Below are 18447 nucleotides of genomic sequence, written 5' to 3' on the forward strand. Positions count from 1 at the left end.
TCCTTGTGCACTGAGTCTGCCTCTGGATCGGGGCCACATGAAATGTTGAGTGATGAATCACAAATCTGGATAGGTTAGTTGGTTTCCAGGGTGCAACCATCTGAAAAACATCTCAAAAGACCAATCTTAGGTGCTACAATAGTGATGTTATCTATAGGAGCAACTGGAGAAGTCATAAATCTTGTGACCTCTGACCACATGACTCCTGAGCAGTAAGGGATTATAGAAATGATGCTTACATTTTAGCAGAATTCAGGCCCTTCCCATAATCTAGTGGCCTTCCATCAGTTTTACAAAGGCAGCTTCAGTCCCTGAGCAAGGAGGGAGTTAGTTTTAGGGAGGGAGGGACTATTATAATTCTTGCTTCAAAGTTAAACAATAAACTAAATTCCTCCCATGGTTAGCTTGGCCTCAGTCAGGAATGAGTGAGGACAGCCAGCCCGTGAGGCTAGAGGCAAGAGGCGGTCAGCCATGCCAGGCTTCTCTCACTGTTATAATCTTTGCAAAGGAAGTTTCACTATTTGGCTTTATTGTGCACACAGCATAATAAACTTAACTACATTTTATTTGAATACCTATATGTGCCAAGCTTATACCTTATCTTGAAACCTCAAAGCCTTGCTCTTCTCTGTTGCCATAAAACCTCCATTGAAGATGAGAAAAGTGAAGCTTTGTGAGGTTAAGTGACTGTATCACAGTGGTGTAAGGGAACAGGGAACAGTTCAGTTGGACTAGAACCAATTCCCCCTTGCAGTCTGCTGTGCATCTGCCTTCATGGAGGCCCTCAATGAAGGATGGTGACTTTTGAACTATGTATCTGAGGATTGAAGAACTAACAGAGGAAATGGTCCCTATATTCATCAAGTTCTTCATATTATGCAAAACATCCAGAAGAGTGTAGACAATTTGGTTTAAAGAGAACAAAAGCATAAAATACCAGGGTTGTTAACTTTTAAGGTCATATGATCACTATTTTAGATAGGATTGGACATACTCTGGATAGATTTTTTTTTTAAAGACTTCCATAGAAGCAGTTTCCATCTTTTTGCTTTAGGTAACCTTACCTAACAGGAATCCATCAAACCTCTCTGATTCTTTTTCTCTTGTTCTGTCTTTATGGAAGCTGCTAAACACCAGTCATCGTTTTCTGCAGATCATTTTTTTTGATCGTCTTCAAGTTTTCTTCCTTCGCCTTTTTCATAGTTTTAGTTTTCCTTGCCTACCTTTGTAGCACTTATGTATACTCTCTAGGATCGAAATGAACTTCAGAGTCTAACCAACTTGATATTTCACACTTTTAGCTTCTTCTCAGATGAAGACAGCAACTTAAAGGTGGAGGGGATTAACCCAGGGTTATTTTGTTGGAAGAGCTGAAAACCCCAGGCCAGTTCAAGGAGATTGGATCTAACCTCTGGACTAAATGTTTGAGCCCACTCTGCTTTCTTTGCTCATATGGTCTTTCTTCAAATACATGGGGCAAAAATACAGTCTGGACTGGAAGTGTTTGAGCTGGGGGAAAATCCTCAAAATTCATGTATCAACGGAAAGGATCGCACACACCAAATTCAAAGCATTTGGAACACTGGTTTCGCACTAGAGGGTATTGCATGGGTCTAGACCGGGAAACTGAATGGGGCCTCTGAAATGTTGGAAAGCTGGGGGAGAGGCAGAGTGTTTTTCTCTAGCAAGTGGCTTTATTTTCTGGAAGGATGCCTGGTGATGCCGGTGAGCCTTCCTGGGAGGGTCTAGGACTGTTAGAAAACAATCTCTAGGGCATCGAAAAGCCAAAATGTATTCCTCTTCCTTACAGCCTAAGGTGTTGAAAAGTTCGGAGGGTTGAAAAATACACATGTGCAGGTATTTGCTCTTTCTAGAGATCAGTTTGTGTCAGGGGAAGGGAGAGGAATGATGACGACTGGCAATGACTGGAGGGAGATGGGATTAGAGAGCTTCAAAAACTTCTCTTTCTTACTACTTTGTTACTTGATGACCAAGTAACTCAGAGTAAGTAGTCCTGGAACTAAGGTATTCAAGGATCCCAAATGGCTTTGCCAAAAGGCATTCAGTGTGTTAGTAAAGGGCTGATGCTTTTGCGATAATATGGGTATTTTTGTTGCATCAGTGGGTCCTGTGTCCTCAAGGCACTGTGAACACTTCACCTCCACAGCATTGCTAGCAGTAGATATCCTGACCACAGAGGGCCAAAATAATTAACAAAGTATGAGGGTGTTGAGTGTGTTTTCCTAGATCTAAAATATTGCAAGCCAAAACAGAAAGTCTTACAGTTGCATCACTCCCAAAGCGAACTCAGTTTAAGAAACACATTCCTTGTAGTGGTACACACCTGTAATCTCTGCACTGTGGGAGGCCGTGGCGGGTGCATCACTTGAAGCCAGGTGTTCGAGACCAGCCTGGCCAATGTGGCAAAATCCCATGTCTACTAAAAATGCAAAAAAATTAGCTGGGCGTGGTGGCGGGCACCTGTAATCCCAGCCATTTGGGAGGCTGAGGCAAGAGAATCGCTTGAACCTGGGAGGTGGAGGTTGCAGTGAGCCAAAATGAAGTCACTGCACTCAACCCTGGGCGACAGAGGGAGACTCCCTTTCAAAAAAAACAAAAACAAAAACACCACCACCACCACCAACAAAGAAAAAGAAAAAAAAAAGAGGTAAGTTCCCTGGCTTTAAAGAGCTTGTTGGGGAGATATTTAATTTCATCTCAACGAAGGCTGTGCTTACTGCTTGTCAGGCACAGTACTGACTCCGGGGAGACCCAGAGATGAAAGAGACTTTCTCTGGCTATTACAGTTTACTTAGTGGGAGCCAGATTAAGAATTAACTTAGACGCAAGGTCAGAGGACTCTGGGTCCCTAACCTGCACTATCTAACAGAAAGATAAATGAGAGCTGCAGATGGGAGCCACAAATGTAACCTAAAATTTTCTAGTAGATACATTAAAAAAAAAATAGTTAATTGTAATTATACAATTTTTTATAATTATTTTAATTACACTCTATTTTATATAATCCAATATATTTCAACATGGAATCAATTCAAAAATTACTAGTGAGATGGCTTACATCCTGTTTCGGTTCCAAGTCTTTTAAATTCCATGTGTATTTTACTCTTTCAGGACATCGCCATTTGGACTAGCCACATTTCAAGCACCCAGCGGCCACACGCGGCTTGTGGCGTCTTAACACACAGTCCTTTATCAAGCTCTGGCCCTCAGATCTGGGAAAAGAAATCCTGGGTTGGAAAAATTCATGTGGTCAGAAAAAAGGCTGTTGGCACTTTCCTCTGGTGACTCTGTAGTCACGCGGCATTGAGGAATTTAGGGAAAACACAGAGAGTCAGAAAGGCTGCAAACACTGGCTTCCCAAGCAACCTGGGACTATTTTTGGGAGTCGCCTCGGAAGAGGCAGGACCTTGGAGCCAGGCCGGGCTGTCGGGCCTGGGCTGCCACGTGTCAGCCACAGAGCCGGCTAGCGTCCGGGCCACTCTGGCCGAGCTCTCCGCCCTGGCAGGGCGTGGAGAAGCGCAGCCGCCGGCCTGCCAGGAGGCGATGGGGAGCGGTGCCACAGCGCCGCCCGCCGGCCACGCGCCGTAACTGCAGCCGCGGCGCCGCCATGGCCCGTCCTGTTAGCCAGCAGCCGAGTTCACTGCCAAGGCCGCCGCCTCCACTTGGTTTTCATTGAGGGAATGGTGTCTGTGTGCAGGGCGTTAGCCTCAAGCCTCCATTTCCGGTACTCCGGCCTGCAGGTCCGGTAGTACTGGGGCTGCCGAGCCAGTTTCCCCCTCCTCCTGCCCTTGCCTGCTTCTTGTTGGGGGTCCAGGATTTTCTCTTCCGGGTCACTTCTAAAGCACGTTAAGGATGCTCCTCATTTGCATTTCAGGGGAACTAATGTTTAACTCTGTTAGGAGTAACGTTTTCGGAAATCACGTTTTCCATTTTGGACTCTATTCCGTATTTAAATACTATGGATTAAAACAAAAGCAAGCCGACAGGAGGCCCCAGCGAGGATCGAACTCGCGACCCCTGGTTTACAAGACCAGTGCTCTAACCACTGAGCTATGGAGCCGACGTGAAACAGTTCCTTCAGGAAATCATAGATCTTACCAACAGCATTGGTTTACCTGGCGGTCTGTGAGAATTTGACCCCATGCATCTATTATCAATGGTAGTTGTAAAGGCTATGAAATGACAGAGAAAAGTGCTTACAACATGATGATAAATGTAAAACACTGAAGCCTCAAATCATATGTTTGTGATTACAATACACTAAATCATACCTAACTTACACATACAGACAAGGGCTGGGAGGGAAAGTGCAAAAATGAAATGGTGTTCTGGTCATATTTTCAGTGGGATGTTTACTCTCAATAAATCTTTCAATCTTGCTTCCTTGATAAATTGTATCAAGTTTGGTACTTTCAGGGAAGTGGGAAGTTATGGGGGTGTCTTTGTTCTCATAAACTAAGTTACTGATTTGGGATGAATTAATTACTTCAACACATATTTACTGAGTACTCAAATAATGCTAGATGAGGCAGAGTGAACAAGCAAAGCTCTGCCTCTGCTTTGCTCGCTCTTTCCTTCTTTCTTTCTCTCTCTCTTTCTTTCTTTTTTCTTTTTCTATTTTTTTTTCTTTTTTTTGAGACAGAATCTCGCACTGTCGCCTGGGCTGGAGTGCAATGGTGTGATCTTAGCTCACTGCAACCTCCGTCTCCCGGGTTCAAGCCATTCTCCTGCCTCAGCCTCCCAAGGAGCTGGGACTACAGGTGTGCACCACCACGCCCAGCTAATTTTTGTGGTTTTAGTAGAGACGGGGTTCACCATTTTGGCTAGGATGGTCTCGATCTCTTGACCTCATGATCCGCCCACCTCAGCCTCCCAAAGTGCTGGGATTACAGGCGTGAGCCACCGCACCCGGGCCGTGCTCTTTTTTCTAATGGTCAGAATCACTATGCTTCATTCCCTTTTGGTTAGTGAACCATTTACTAAAGGAATGAAGTCATGGCCACAACATGATCCGTTAGTGCATGAAAAAGAGAATGAAGATCATGTTCACCAAGTGGGCTGCAGGCATCTCTCCCTCATCTCCAAGTGTCTGCTTACATCCACTCTCTCAATGGGAGCTTATCCCGGCCCGCGGGATAGTCAGAGCAGGCCCTGGAGGAGGGGGTGGGAATTTGGGGAACAAGAGACACGAGAAATGGAGACAAGACAGTGCTCTGATCAAGTCTCCTTCAATGGCGGTAATGCATTGCCTTATATACACTTGGAAGGGAAGGGGTTGGGCTAAGGCGGAAATGATCTCATTGCCGAGGGCGTGGCCAGGTTAGTTTTGGTTTCTCCGGTGGGACGTCATGTTGCGCTTGCGCTATTAAGTGACAATTTTCCCTGGCGTGGGAAAAGTGAGTGAAGAAGCAGCAGGAAGAGCGCCATCTTTAATGAGGTATTAGTACAGGAGAAAAAAGGCAAATCTAGGGAGAAGGTGTGGGGTGGAAATGAATATAGCTCAGGCGTTTAATCCTTAATTATTATTTGCTATGGCCGGGGCGTGCAGCTCCGGACAGGAGCTGTCGTGATCCCCTATTTATAGCTCACCATCCTCCTTATTCTGCTCTTTTTACTCCATACTACTTAACCTTCTTTTGTAGTAGATAATGTGCTTATTGTTTTTTATTCTTCATCTATCTCTCCCTGATAGAATGTCAGCTCTTTGAGGGCCGGGGCTTTGATCTGTTTTATTCACTGTTGCCTTTTCAACACCTAAAATAGTGTCTGGTTCATAGTAGATGCTCAACAAATGTTGAGATGAATGACATCTCTGATGATGTTCATTTAGTAAATTAAGAGAAAAGAGAAATCAGGGAAGTGCTTTGGGAGCTGTCTTCTCATCATTTTGCCTTATTTTCACTTGCACTGCCTCTCCATCTGTGTTGGAATTTTGCACCACCCTTAGATTCTGTAGCTTATCTGGTTTTCTCCTTCTCCTGCTTCCCCAGTCCATTGCTCTGAGATTTACTGCCTAATGCATGGCTCTTGTCCCTCCTCAGCTCCAGGAACCTCCAGTGCCTTCTCACTGTACTCTGGGTAAAGGTCAAACTCCTCAGTCAATTGCGTCTTTCATATACAAACTTTCCCTCCCTCTCAAGCTACCTGCAGGCACCATTATCTCTAATTTCACATATTCCTTCCACCTGAAACATGTAAGCCTGATTTTAATGTCTTATGTTGTCTTGGCAAAAGCCTTAGAGAGCTGGCTTATTTTCCACCTCAGAGGCGATTTTGAGGAGTGCATTAGTTTGCTGGGGCTGCTGGAACAAAATACCTCACACTAGGTGACTTAAACAACAGAACTGTATTATCTTCTAGCTCTGGAGGCTAGAAGTATGAAATCAAGGTGTTGATAGGGTTGGTTTTTTCTGAGGGCAGTGAAGGAAGGATCTCCTTGGCTTGTAGATGGCCGTTTTCTCCTTGTGTCTCCTCACATCATCTTCCCTCTATGTATAGCTCTGTATCCAAATTTCTCCTTTTTATAAGGACATCAATCATATTGGGTTAGGGCCTGCCCCACTGACCTCACTTTAACTTGATTACCTATGAAAAGACTCTTTCCAAATAAGGTCACATCCTTAGGTACTGGGGGTTAGAATTCCAACAAATGAATTTTGAATTTCCCTTCTTCCATTCCCTTGACCTGGTACAGCACCATCCCTGGCCCCTCCTCCCAGTACTGATGCACGTGATCTCCCAGCAGCAGGAGGTAGCATGTGATAGACAAATGGAACCTCTCCTCTTTTCAATTCCAATTTCTGTACTGTGAACAAAAGACACAAAGTTAAATGGTAAGATGAAATAAAGATAAAGAAAGTAGACATCCTATAAAGACTGTAAAATGGAGGTGACAATTTTGGCCTGTCTGTTTCAGAGCATTTTGAGGGATTCAACACAATAGTGAACTTGAAAGTGCTAGGAAACTGTGAAATGCCAGAAACGAACATAGAAGGGAATGTTCTTCAAAGGTTGAGCATTTACTTCTGGTCTATGGTCGACTCTGAGCAGAAAACCATGTAGAGAGATTCCAGCTTCTGGCACTGCCAGGAGGGAAGGCATCCCAGGGTCCAGTTTTGTTGGGAGAGAAAGGAGATGAAAACTAGCAAGTCCCAGCCATATCCCTCAGCTGTTTTTTGTGTTAAAGGGACTTCTTTTTGCTTTAAGAAGATAGTTCCTTTGCTTTCTCACCTCCTTCACCCTTATTCTCTCCTTTCTCCGCTGCCTATATCCTCTCCCCTTCCCCATTGAATCCCTGGTATCCCTGAGGTGGTGGGAAACAGGAGACAGCCCAGGACAGCTCTCCCACCCACTTGGTGTAGAGACTGTCTGGCTCTCCTCTGAATCATTGTCCCACGTGCATCCTCTCCTCCTGGGAGCAGACCTTCTACTGTCCTGCCCACAGTCAGACTCAAGGTCAGAAGGTATGAGGATGTCAGAGCCAGAAGGAATCTTTGAGCTTATCTAGTGCCAGAAAAAAGCTGCGACTTCATGAGAAGAAGGAACTTGCACTCCATCATGCGTGAAATGATGTGCTGGGAACATTTCTAATCTTTTCTACTAGCTATTTTGAAATACACAATACATTATTGATAATTATAGTCACCCTACTGTGCCATCAAATGCTAGAACTTCTTCCTTCTATCTAACTGTATGTTTGTACCCATTGACCAACTGTATTAGTCTGTTCTCATGCTGCTATAAAGAACTGCCCGAGACTGGGTAATTTACAAACAGAGGAGGTTTAATTGACTCACAGTTCCACAGGGCTAGGAAGGCCTCAGGAATTTACAATCATGGCGGAAGGGGAAGCAAGCAAGCAAACACGTCCTTCTTCACATGGCTGCAGGAAGGAGGAGTGCCAAGTAAAAGGGGGAAAAGCCCCTTATAAAACTATCAGATCTCATGAGAACTCACTCACTATCACAAGAATAGCATGAGGATAACCACCTCCATGATTCAATGACCTCCCACGAGGTCCTCCCCCAACACATGGGGATTACAATTTGGATTACAACTCAAGATGAGATTTGGGTGGGGACAGAGAATCAGAGTGTATCACCAACCTCTCTTCACCCCCTCCTTCCCACCCTCTGAAAATTACCTAACTTTTGAAGCTCCTGTTCACCTGAGAAGCGGGGCTAGGAGAGTACACACTTTCAGGGTGTAATGTGCTGCTGGGTGCAAAGAGTTCAGCACAGGTCCGGCCTCACCTCCCTTCACGGACTGCCCACCTGGACCTGTGTGACCGGGTTCACTTTCCTGCCTGCCCTTCGGTTATGGTAGAGGAGCTTTATCTGTCCCCAAAGACAGCCTTCCTTTTTTTTTTATTTTTATTTTTTAAATTTTTAAATTTTTTTTTTATGGGACAGAGTCTCGCTCTTGTCGCCCAGGCTTGAGCGCAGTGGCGTGATCTCAGCTCGCTGCAACCTCTGCCTCCCGGGTTCAAGCAATTCTCCTGCCTAAGCCTCCTGAGTAGTTGGGATTACAGGTGCCTGCCACCACGCCCGGCTAATTTTTGTACTTTTAGTAAAGACGAAGTTTCGCCATGTTGGTCAGGCTGGCCTCAAACTTTTGACCTCAGGTGATCTGCTCGCCTCGGCCTTCCAAAGTGCTGGTATTACAGGAATGAGCCACTGAGCCTGGCCCAGCCCTCTCTTCTCTCTAAGGTCTCCAGCAGGACCCACTATGCCCTTTATCCCTTTATTCAACCTCTAATGCTCAACTGGATCCTTTCCATCTGCTTCTGTGTCTCTCTCGTGGAAAATAAAATAAAATAAAAACCACCTTTCAACTCCAGTGAGTTGTCCCCACACATTTACTCTGACCCTTACCTTTCACACATTCCACTTGCCCCATCTGTCTTCTGGCCCTACAGCTCCACCAAAATGACCCTCATCGGCACTAGGTAAGCTCTGTGTGGGTGAAGCCTTGGTGTCTTGGCAGCACGTAGTGCTGATGACTGCTTTTCCTTCTAAAACTCTCTCTTCCACTGCTTTCCTGACCCATACATATCCCAAGGGCCTACCTACCTCCCAGGAACCCACGTCTCAGCTTTGCAGACTCACCTTCTATGACAGCAGAGGGTGAGCACACATGGCCCTGGGGGCCAGCCTGCTCGTGTCTCAGTTCTGGCTCTGCTCCTGCCAGTTTGGGGATTAAGTGGTCAGCCAATCCAGATGTGGCCTCTGCTCTTGCCAAGCATAAAGACTAGTAGGAAAACAGACATTATTCAGATAATGGGTGGACTGTGGGGACCAGTGCTAAGGAGGAGGAACAGGCAGTACAGTCAACTCAGATTCCTCATTTATAAAATGGGAATGATGATGATAATATAATACCATCTCATGTGGGGACTTGTGAAGAATAAATGAAATGAAGCATGTAAACACTTTATGCAGAGCTTGGCATCTGGAGTATAGTAAGTGATGTAAATTACTTTTATTGTTAGTTGTATCTTAGAGTGCTGCATGAAGCTCTCCTGTTGTAGAAATAGGGGTGACAGGAGGCACAGAAAAGGGTGAAGAACATGGGGCTCATAAGGCCAAAGCTTCTCTCAGGCACCTGCTCAGTGAGACATTATCACTCTTCTTTGGGAGCTGAAATAGAAGCCAGTGAGTCATGTTCATAAAGGGGAGATTCTCTCACCTCCGGAAAAACCACAGATTAGAATTAACCTTATTAAAGTCAGACAGGGCAAGCATTCAATGAGGCTAAGGAGAATATAGTCTTTCAGTGGACACAGCTGTCTTCTGTCATGTTCCCTGCTCTTTGCAGCCTTTGGTAGGAGTTTCCAACCCAAATGTACCACAGGAGAGTGGGATGGGGTTTCAATACTTCTTGGTGGTAGAATGAGATGCTGGGAATGATCAGTTCAGGGACTGCAGGACAGTTGAGACAGTCAGAAAGTTCCAGGAAATTAATCAAGGCTTTTGGGACAGCCTTATGAGACAGAGAAACTAGCCACCCCCCAGAATGGATCCCAGTAAAGGAGAAAAGAATGGCTTCTGATCCTAGGAGAGTTGGGACCTAAGTTAGAAAAACAGAACTGAAGGGTCTCACTGTTCATCAACCTCATGGGTATCCATTCTGGCTATCTATTAGAGTCACCTGAGGGTTTTAAAAATATCATTGCCTGGGACCCAGAGATTCTAGTTTAAATGATTTGGGGTTGGGCTTAAGCATTCCATTTGAAAACTATCACGCTGTTCTCACATTGCTATAAAACAACACCTGAGACTAGCTTATCTATAAAGAAAAGAGGTTTTGTTGGCTCACAGATCTGCAGGCTGTACAGGAAACATGATTCTGGCATCTGCTTAGCTTCTGGGGAGGCCTCAGGAAATTTATAATTATGGTGGAAAGCAAAGTGGGTGCAGATATGTCTTACATGGCAGGAGTAGGAGCAACAGAGAAAGGGGAGGTGCTACACACTTTTAAACAACCAGATCACATGAGATCTCACTCTCTGTCTTGAGGACAGCACCAAGGGGGAAATCTGACCCCATGATCTAATCACCTCCCACCAGGTCCCACCTCCAACATTGGAGATTACAATTCGACATGAGATTTGGGTGGGGACACAGATCTAAACCATATAATTCCACCCCTGGCACTCCTCCCAATCTTATTTCCTTCTCACATTTCAAAATACAATCATGCCTCCCCAACAGTCCCCCAAAGTCTTAACTCATTCTAATATTCACTCAAAATTCCAAAGTTCAAAATCTCATCTGAGACAAGGCAAGTTCCTTCCACCTACGAGCCTGAAAAATAAAAAAGAAGTTACTAACTTCTAAGATACAATGAGAATACTAGCATTGGGTAAACATTCCCATTTCAAAAGGGATAAATCTGCCAAAAGAAAGGAACTACAGGCCCCATGCAAGTCCAAAACCCAGCAGGGCAGTCATTAAATCTTAAAGCTCCAAAATAATCTCTTTTGACTCCATGTCTCACGTGCAGGTCACATTGGTGTGAGAAGTGCTCTCCCCAGGCCTTGGGCAGCTCTGCCACTGTGACTTTGCAGGGTTCAGCCCCCATGGTTGCTCTCACAGGCTGGCATTGAGTGTGGCTTTTCCAGGTACATGGTGCAAGCTGTTGGTGGCTCTAACGTTCTGGGGTCTGGAGGACGGTGACTCTCTTTGTGCAGCTCCACTAAGCAGGACCCCAGTGGGGACTCTTTGTGGAGGCTCCAACTCAACATTTCTCCTTCATACTGCCCTAGCAGAGGTTCTCCATGAGGCTTCTGCCCCTGCAGCAGGCTTCTGTCTGGATATCCAGGCTTTTTCATATATCCTCTGAAATCTAGGTGGAGGCTCCCAGGCCTTAATCCTTGTACTCTATGCACCTGCAGGCTTAATATCACATGGAAATTGCCAAGGCTTATGACTTGCACCCTCTGAAGTAGTGGCCTGAGCTATACGCCTTTGAGCTATGGCTGAAGTTGGAGTGGCTGGAAGGTGGAGAGCAATGTCCTAAGGCTGCATAGGGCAGCAGAGTCCCTGGGCCTAGCCCACAAAAGCATTCTTTCCTCCTAGGTCTCTGGGCCTATGATGGGAGGGGCTGCTGCAAAGGTCTCTGAAATGCCTTTGAGGCCTTTTCTCCATTGTTTTGGCTATTAGCACTTGGATCATTTATATGTATGCAAATTTCTGCAGCCTGCTTAAATTCCTCCCCTGAAAATGGGCTTTTCTTTTCTACTACACAGCCAAGCTGCAAATTTTCCAAACTTGTATGCTCTGTTTCCCATTTAAATATCAGTTCCAACTTCAGGTCATTTCTTTGCTCACATATATGAGCATAGGCTGTTAGAAACAGCCAGGTCACATGTTGAACACTTTGCTGCTTAGAAATTTCTTCTGCCAGATATCCTAAATTACCACTCTCAAGTTCAAAGTCCCATAGATCTCTAGAGCAGGGGCATAATGCAGCTAAGCTGTTTGATAAGGCATTTCAAAAGTTACCTTTACTCATTCCCAATAAGTTCTTCATTTCCATCTGAGACATCTTCAGGCTGGACTTCATTGTCCACATCACTATCAGCATTTTAATCACAACCATTAAACAACTCTCAAGGATGTTCCAAACCTTCCCTCAACTTCCTGTCTTTTAGCCCTCCACATTCTTACAACCTCTGCCCATTTCCCAGTTTCAAAGCTGCTTTCACATTTTTGGGTATCTTTATAGCAATGTTCTACTCCTGGTACCAATTTTCTGTATTAGGCTATTCTCACATTGCCATAAACAAACACATGAAATTGGGTAATTTATAAGGAAAAGAGGTTTAATTGGCTCATGGTTCTATAGACTGCACAGGAAGCACAATGCTGGCATCTGCTTGGCTTCTGGGAAGGCCTCAGGAAGCTTAAAATTATGGTGGAAGGCAAAGGGGGAGCAGATATGTTTTCACGGTAGGAGCAGGAGCAAGAGAGAAAGAGAAGGGAGGTGCCACATACTTTTAAACAACCAGATCTCATGAGAACTCAGTATCTTGAGGACAGTACCAAGGGGGAAATCTGCCCCCATGATCCAATCACCTCACACCAGGCCCCACCTCCAACATTGGGGATTACATGAGATTTGGGTGGGGACACAGATCCAAACCATATCAAAAAGCTACCCAAGTGATTTTAATGTGCAGCCAGAGTTGAGTATCATTGCTCTGACAAATTTTTTATCTTATATATGAACAAGAAGAGACTTCAAGAGCTTAAGTAACTGACCCCAAATAAAGGCCATACAGTCAATTACAGGCCAAGGCTCTGACCTGCTCTATTACCCTATTGGAAAACCTCTGCAGCAGTCACGCTTTGGGTCAATTCTTATGGAGGATAGCTACAGTCTTTATGTCTTTAAATCTAAATCTAGATATATTATTTGAGTAGCACTAGCATACTCTGTCAGACCTTTTGAGAATGAGGACTGTTCCAGAACTATCTGTGCTATGTGGCCTTGGGATCCGGAGGTGGTGACAGGCTCGGATTTTAGAGTCAGGAAAGTCTGGTTTCAAATGGTAGCTCAGCCACTGACAGCTCTGCACCCTTGGCCAAGTTACTTGGCATCTCTGAACTTCAGTTTCTTTGTAATGTGAATGCTTTGTCAACACAGACTGGTTTCTTGGTTGTGAAGACTAAATAAGATAAGGCCATAAAGTCTCAGCACATAATTAGTGCCTTTTAGGAAGCCAGTGACTTATCCATTAGCTGCTGGTGCAATTTTACGTTTTAAATGATAGCAGTACTAGTAATTATTACTGTTGTTGTTCTTCTTATATTCCATGTATTTGCCTTCCAGATAGGTGGTTCTAAAGCAGAGGTGATTTTGAACCCCCAGGAAACATTCGGCAATGTCTATAGGTATTTTGATTGTTATAACAGGGGTGGAAGTTTGGGGACAGTGGTGGGGTGCCAGTGACACCAGTGGGTAGAGGTCAGGGATGCCACTAAATGCTCAGAATGCACAGGCAGCCTCCCAACAACAAAGACCTATCTAACTCAATGGTGCGAAGGTCAAGAGACTCTGCTGCTGTAGACATCCGTGAGGAACTGGGAGCTTGAGGGCCCAGAGCCATTGGGTGGTGACAGGATGATAATTCTCAATTTTTGCTGTCGTGTGGCAAGGAGGCAATGTGTTTAGGGGGCTGCAAACAGCCCCATCTCTACTCTCAATCACCACAGAGGAAGGACTTTCCAACTCTTTACATATGAGTTGCTGTGGTAACCCGTTAATAATTACCCTGGGGTTTATACTCCTTAGAAGTGCTGTGAGGATAATCTTGCACCTAAAGTTTAGAAACACTGGTATGAAGGGCTAAAAAAGACAAGAGGATTGCATCAGATTCCACAGGAGTGCTGTCTTTCTCCATGCTTGTGTTTTGGGCACCTGGGGGTTGCATTAGCCTCCTCTCTCATGAGCTCATCATTTGTAAATGACAGCCGCCAAAGTCGGGAAGTATGACACAGTTGTCAAGTGGAGAACTTGCTCAGCTTTCTTGCTGGAGCCTTGTGTCTTAACTTATTTATGTTAAAAAATAAAAGGAGCACAATTCTGCTGGGCAAGCTCTGCTATGTGAGAAGGGAAGAATGCATGTAGACCTTCTTGTTGAGAGCTCAAAACATTTTCGTGTCTGTCGAGATCACCGTAGCTGTTGAACGTGGCTGCTGTTGAGCAAGTGGTCAGTAGGTGGCGCTACGTCATCGCTGAGAGGATGCTCCTGCCCTAGACCTGAATTACTGTCAGTCTTGGAGCGCGCACACCCCAGAGTGAAAAATATAGTAACAGGAAAGATTTAGTTCTTAAAATAAGTCAGCAGCTCAGCGAAGCAAATACTACCTCGGCAGGTACATTTTCTTTCTTGAACTGATGGAAAAGGGCATTTACTGCCTGCAGGCTTCTGGCTACAGAAAGCAAACAATCAAAATATTCAATTAAATGAAACCACGCAGCAGGCCTGGCCCCAAGAAAGAATGAGAACCAGCTGGGCTCAGCCCTATGTCTGGGATCCGGTACCGATGTTCCTCAGTACTGACACGTTCAGAGCAAATGTCGAGTCACGAGTCACCCAAGCACGGTTTTCTCTGTCCAGTGAAGGCTTTGGGTGCTAAGATGTGCAGTTGTAACGTGCAGCATAGAGACCCTTTTAGTGATCCAGCTAGATCTGCTTAAATTACGGGAAACTTGGCCGTACATGTAGGTGAGGACACCACCTTTCCCACCTAAGTGAGAAGGTAGGAGAGTGGAGATCCCTTGAGGCGCTGGAACAGGAGTGTTGTCATGGTGTGGGGGGCCAGTCACAGGGCTCACCAGTCCCTTTGGGGGAGTCTCTGCCTCAGTTTTAAGGGGATTTGGAATCACTGGATCAGATGCAAGTTCACCATCATGTTGCCACTTTTTTCCACAATCTATAGCCCCCGCTGTGAAAGCTCCAGTGGGTCATGCTTTAGAAAGGGGAGGGAGGTAAAGAGTGAGTGGGGGGCTTTGAATTCAATAGTCCTATATCCCAGCTCTGCCACCAGTGAGCTCTGTGGCTTTGCAAATGCCATTTTGCTTAAGCCTCAAAGCTGTCCTCTGTAAAATATGCATAGAATGGGCAGGAGGGTTGCCAATGAGCTGCTTGAAATGAGTTCACAACTCTTGGAAGCGGAGAAAGTTTACAAATAAAGTGGCCAGACAGCCACACGTGATCTTAGAAGAACTGTTGAACGCAGACAGAGGCCTCGAAAATGGAGATGGGCAAATGCCAGTCCCACCATGCAAATCCCTTTCTCATTTTTGCTCGTGGCTGCCCAGACTTGGTCCCTACCCATGCTTAATATATTCTTACAATTTATTCTGCTGCCCTTCAGCTTGACTTGTAATAATGTAATGATGGCTATCAGGGTTGGAACAGCAAGCACGATACCAGCACTTTAGGAAGATTAGTTTCCTCTATTTAACGCTCATGACCACCTGCAAGGTAAGTATTATCGCACCGGGTACAGATGAGGAAATGAAGGCAAATCTCTGCGCAAAGTCCTGGGTGGGTGGGTCGGAGAGTCGGGAGCCTGACTCGGGTTTATCTGAGAAAACAGGTGGGCAGTAAACTCAACTGCTCCACATGAGATGCAGAAGTTCTGCCATTTTTTTTCTCAGATTATAAAGTGTCAGAGGCTGCTCTGGAAAAAAAAGGTGCAATCGTTAATGGTGCTTCAAAGGACATACAGGCCCATGCACACATCCATCTGTGTAGGTACAGAGCATTATTTTTATCCTGAGTTGCACACATTTATCATGTTATTAATAGCATGGACTCTACTGGGTGTCCCACAGAGTGATTCTTCTAATGACCGGTTAGGAAATTTGCTAACAAGTAAGGGGGAGGTGAGCCTACTTTCTGGTCTGGGCCTGAGTGACCCCCCATCTTCCTCCATTTGGTTGAGAACAGGCTAGAGGTCAGACCACAGCCACTGGGATACTGAACCAGAGCTTTCTGGACCAGCGCCTCTTTAGGGTTGAACACTTACCTTCCTGCAGTATAAAGCCATGGGCAGTCTCTAGTGCCCTTCTGAGGTCAGGCTGTTGGGGTGGAAATAGTTCCTGAAATGCCTCTGATTTCTAGCTTGCTAGCATCTCATTGTCTCCCTGAGAGTTTCAGTCTCCCTTAGAGTCCTCACACCTTGTCAAAACGGATGCTTCCTGGAACAGGATCTCTGAGCTGTGGAATGGAAAGTGCCTTTGTCATCTTTGCCTGTCTCCTAACAGGTTTGTCCCTTGTCATTCTAGGTCAGTTTCAGGTAGGGGGGCAGGAGAAGGGAATTTGTTGAGGGCCCACCGTGCTTCAGGTACTTATTAGGTGCCTTATATACATTATCTCACTTAATACTCAAAACCACCCCGTCAGGTGGGTGTCATTAGCTCTGACTTAGAGATGTTTTCAAGGAAGACCTTGTTTCTAACCATGCAACTTGCAAATGTTGCACTTGGGATTTAAAGCTCAGATCTGAGCTCTTTCTAGTACATCTTACTCTTGAAATGTGTGCCTTAACACATTTATTTAATCATCTTTTTTTTTGCAAAAAGGACTGTGCTAGGCAATCTAGAGTGAGGCATGGTTCTTGGCCTGAGGGGACTCCAGCACAGTTGTGGGAGGAGGATTCACACAGATTAATGAATAATGGGAAGAAATGTCACACATGTCCAATAAGAAGAGATGATGTGTGCTACAGGACTTCAGCTGAGGAAGAGATGCCTGCGTGGTCAGAGGAGGCTCATGGAAAAGGTAGGAAATGAATTCGTATTTGAAACATGAATAAGATTTGGGTGGGGGCAGAGATGGGACACATTACACTTGCAGCGAACCCACCTGGTGTGTTCTGAGAATAGAGCAGCTTCATGATGGGAATAGGGGTGGAAGAGCAATCCATTTGGGGTGGGAGCCTTAATGCCAGGTTCTGGAATTTGGACTTGGTCCTGAAGGCAATGGGGGAGCTATCAGCATTTTCTGAATGGGGTGGCAAGGAGGAATGACTTGAGAAAAATAGAACTTTTAGAAATACTAATGAGGAAACAAAGGGTGGAAAGGATTGGCGAAAAGAGAGACTAGGGAGGAGGGAAGAAGGGAGAAGACTTAGGAAGCTGACCATTTACCCATCATGTAAGTGCCAAGTAATATGCTAAGAAACTTTGTGTCACCTATAATCTCTTATCCTCAGTCAGTCCCTATGCAACATCTATTATTATCCCAGGTTCATAAGATGTTCATGTGTCATTACCATCCAACAAACCTGTTTTCTCTTCCTCCTGGGAATACAGCTAGACCAAATATTCCAGGCTCTTTCGGTGTGGTGATGGGTATCCCTTCCAGGCCTGACTTACACAATCTAACTGGGCAATCTCTCCTCCTCTTGTCCTGTCTGCTAGATGTTGATGAACAAGGTGACCATTGTGGCTAGCTACTGGGGGCTTGTCTTTCCCTGCTTCATTCTCTGGATTCCAACAGAGACCCCTGCCTTAGCAGGGAAGGGACAGGAGGCAGCAGAGACCAGCGTCTGGACATCAGTGATTGTAGCTTCAAGGGGAGCACTGGAGTCCCTCATGGGCTGATCCATGGACTGCGTGTGCCACCTTATCTGTACTCAGGGTATTTGGAGAGGGGAATTGTGGAAAGAAACTTGCCATCCTGCTCCTCTGGACAGATAGGGGCTAAGTGTGGTTATGGTTTGAAAATTAAAACAAACATGTTTTATCCTTTTTTTTTTTTTTTGAGATGAAATCTCACTCTGTCGCCTGGACCGGAGTGCAGTGGCGGGATCTCGGCTCACTGCAGCCTCTGCCTCCCAGGTTCAAGTGATTCTCCAAGATGTGATAATTTAGTTACCAAATGATGGCAGTGAGAATGAAAATCAAGTGACAAAAGATCAATACTATGGGGTGAATAAATACCACATTTGGTGATTGATTGAAGATTTAAGATATCACAAATATAGCTTAGAGATAAGTGATTAGGGATCTAAGGGAGGAGTTCACGAGAACTCTCTCTGCCCGTCTTAAGCCAAACTCCCGACGTGTGCTTTGGTTCCTAAACCCTCCCTCCAATCAAGTGGTTTGCTTCTGTGATCACTTTTTTCCCCTGACATCTTCACATTTTCCTTCTCCCCTGGCTCACACTTATCAGCATATAAATATGCTGGAATCTCCTAACATAAAACGCCTTGTACGAGACTTAGTTTTAACTCCTGCTCCATCTCTCTGCTCCTGTTTCTCTTAAAGCTCCTGGGAAGGGCTGTGTGCTCTTGCTGTCTCTGCTTCGTCCCTCACGTCCCATTCTCTCACAGGTTCCCTCCCATGCACCACTGAAACTACCCTTGTCTCCTCTCTTTCGAGCTCCAGGTTGCCAAAGCCAATGGC

General features: G+C 45.3%; 1 protein-coding gene and 1 non-coding gene across 2 annotated transcripts in view; both read right to left on the bottom strand.

Annotated features, from left to right (window-relative positions):
• Nucleotides 1-18447, bottom strand: part of MIA3 (MIA SH3 domain ER export factor 3) — a 935339-nt gene that overhangs the window by 157691 nt on the left and 759201 nt on the right. The gene's annotated exons all lie outside the window — the stretch shown is intronic.
• Nucleotides 4009-4081, bottom strand: TRNAT-UGU (transfer RNA threonine (anticodon UGU)). Its single transcript has one exon. It is a non-coding gene; the product is annotated as a tRNA-Thr (tRNA).

Source organism: Macaca thibetana, chromosome 1 (genome assembly GCF_024542745.1).
Source record: "Macaca thibetana thibetana isolate TM-01 chromosome 1, ASM2454274v1, whole genome shotgun sequence".
Lineage (NCBI taxonomy): Eukaryota > Metazoa > Chordata > Mammalia > Primates > Cercopithecidae > Macaca > Macaca thibetana.